This window comes from Oryctolagus cuniculus, chromosome X, assembly GCF_964237555.1.
Source record: "Oryctolagus cuniculus chromosome X, mOryCun1.1, whole genome shotgun sequence".
NCBI lineage: Eukaryota > Metazoa > Chordata > Mammalia > Lagomorpha > Leporidae > Oryctolagus > Oryctolagus cuniculus.
This window is the reverse complement of record NC_091453.1, coordinates 96,145,632-96,148,533: the sequence shown is the minus strand read 5'-3', so window position 1 is coordinate 96,148,533 and position 2,902 is coordinate 96,145,632. Positions and strand designations below refer to the sequence as shown.

Genomic DNA, 2,902 nt, shown 5'->3' with positions numbered 1-2,902 from the left:
TGCATAATATTCCATTGTGTTAGTGAGCCATAATTTATTTTCATTTTTCAAAAATATTTATCTATTTATTTGAGAAGCAGAGTTACAAACACAGAGAGACAGAGATAGAGAGAACTTCCATCCACTGATTCACTCCCCAAATGGTAGCAACAGCTTGGGCTGGGCCAGGCCAAAGCCAAGAGCCGGGAGCTTTTTCCAGGTCTCCCAAGCAGGTTCAGGGGCCCAAGCTCTTGGGCCATCTTCTACTGCTTTCCCAAGCCATTAGCAGGGAGCTGAATCAGAAGTGGAGCAGCTGGGACTTGAACCAGCGCCCATATGGGATGCTGGTACTGTAGGCAGAGGCTTAACCTACTATGCCACAGCACCAGCCCCTATATTCATATTTTGATTTAATGACTTAAATTGTTTCCAGTATTACCTTTTTATAATAAAGGCTATAGGAAACACTCTGGAATGCAAATCTCTGTGAACATTCTTAATATTACCATAAGCAAAATGAGCAGAAATGGAATTCTGGATCAAAGAATATGGATATATCTTCAAATATGTTTTCTTACCTAGTAAGTGCCCTAATTTTAACCATACTGAGATTGTATAAATTTTTTTGACAAGAGTGAAAGTAGCAGTATACTCCACTGGATTGAATACTCAGGAAGCATCGCAACTTCTGAGGGGTGTGCACATGTCATCTTTAATTTAATATGGTATGGCTGATGGTCACAGTGATCTTTTTTTTGCTAGTGGTTACCACATTATGCACAAATGGATATTTAATTTTTACAGTTTACTGATATCTATCAATTTAAGGAAACCTCTAATACAGCTAGCCACCAAAATTATTTAATTTCTCCTGGCAAATTATTACATTAAAACACTAACTGAATTCATTTTAATACACACAAATAGTTTACAGTAATAGGATCTATTATTTCTTTGACATACTGGTACAAGAGGCTATTTCAAAAAGTTTGTGGAAAATGGAATTAAAACAATAAGTTTATTTTGCTGCAAAAAATTGAAATCCATGCATACAACTATACTGATCATTCTTTGTTCTGCATTATATTAAATTCTCAAAAATAAAAAAAATCATCCCTAATTACAACTTTGTTTACTTAACCTCTCTCAATCTCCACCAAAGGCAGAAACATACTTAAACCCTCAACATATTTTTTAACATCCCCAGTCTTCTAACCTACTATGATTTTCCACCTCATTAAATGACATCTCCATCCTTCCTCTTCTGTTGTTTTTTTTTCTTGTAAATTACCTAACAATGAATTGTATCCCCATTCCCTCCCTACCTACCTCCCTTCCTTCCTTATTGTTTTATTTGAAAGGCAAAGCCGGGGCTGACACTGTGGCGTAGTGGATAAAGCTGCTGTCTGTGGGGCTGGCATCCCATATGGGTGCCTCTTCAAGTTCCTGCTTCTCCATTTCTGATCCAACTCCTGGCTGTTGTGCCTAGGAAAGCAATGGAAGATGGCCCAAGTGCTTGAGTCCCTGCATCCACGTGGGAGACCCAAAAGAAGCTCCTGGCTCCTGGCTTCAGCCCAGCTCCGGCCATTGCAGCCATTTGGGGAGTGAACCAGCAGATGGAAGATCGATCCCTCTCTCTCTCTGTCTCTCCCCCCCTCCACCATAACTCTGCCCTTCAAATAAATAAATACATCTTTAAAAAAAAAGAAAGGCAGAGCCACAGAGAGGGAGAAACAAAGAGAGAACCTCCATCCACCAGATCACCACCTAAATGGCCACAATGGCTGGGCTATGCCACAGCAGGCCAAAGCCAGGAGCCTGGAGCCTCTCCCAGGCCCCCGGGGCCTAAGCACCCGGGCCACCCTCCACTGCCCTCCCAGGTGTACCAGCAGGGAGTTGGAGCCAAAGCGGAGAAGTCAGACCCCAAACTGGTATGCAGGTGTGGCAGGTGAAGGACCCACCCCCAATGCCACAATGCCGGCCCCTCCATTCTTTTAAGCCAAAAGTACCGGTATCATCCTCCACTTACTCTCCTTCTTTCACACCCTAAATATACCCCATCAAGAAAGTGACCATAGTTAATGATAGTACATTGTATACTTAAAAAAAAATTGCCAAGCAGCTCAGCAGAGAGATTCCAATACAATGTTCAGCAGGTGCTGCCTCTAAAGACAGCGATCATCACACTATGGCAGGAATTTGGCACTCAATAGTTCAGAGGCCCCCAGGAAGACTGTGATAAAAGATGTGGAGTCTCATTTTTACAGATTGGATCTGTCACAAATTTACCACATCAAGAATTCCAGATGAAGTGTTTCAATCTTCACCTGTAGAGCATGAAAAATATAGCAGGAATCCACAGGACCGTCACAAGTTGCCTATTGTTACCAGGATAAAAAGTACAAAATGGCATCCCTATTGAGAAAAATATACAATAACGATGCTTGGGTTAGAAAATGCACATACACCTCAGGTTCACAAGAATATTCCTTCAGTGAATACAAAACTGAAGGTGGTTAAACAATGAATAAGCATCAAGCCCCTGAAGTTGCCACAAGGCCTTCCAAAAGAGAATGTGTCCAACATGTGCCTCAAGAGCTCTTGTGAATTAGTAGTGCAGTGGCATCTGAACCCCGTGGAGCAGAAAAAAAGTTAGGTCCCAATGCCAGAGCAGCTTCAGATTAAAAATGCAAACCAATTCCACTTAATGATGGTGACAAAGTTTGTCCATTAAAATACATTAAGTATAATTTTCACTGACTAAAATAACAGTTTTTCCAAGAAAGTAGAACTTATGTTAAGTGTTCTTTAAAAATAGTCATGAGTAAACAGAGAATGAGCCAACTTTTAGAGGTGGCAGATAAATTGTTGGCACAAATTGTGGTGATGGTTTCACATGTGTACATGCATCTCCAACTCACCA

General features: G+C 41.1%; 1 pseudogene; it reads left to right on the top strand.

Moving 5' to 3' along the window:
• The first annotated feature begins 2,167 nt into the window (after positions 1-2,167).
• LOC100348182 (large ribosomal subunit protein uL30m pseudogene) lies at positions 2,168-2,635 on the top strand (annotated as a pseudogene).
• Positions 2,636-2,902: the final 267 nt, after the last annotated feature.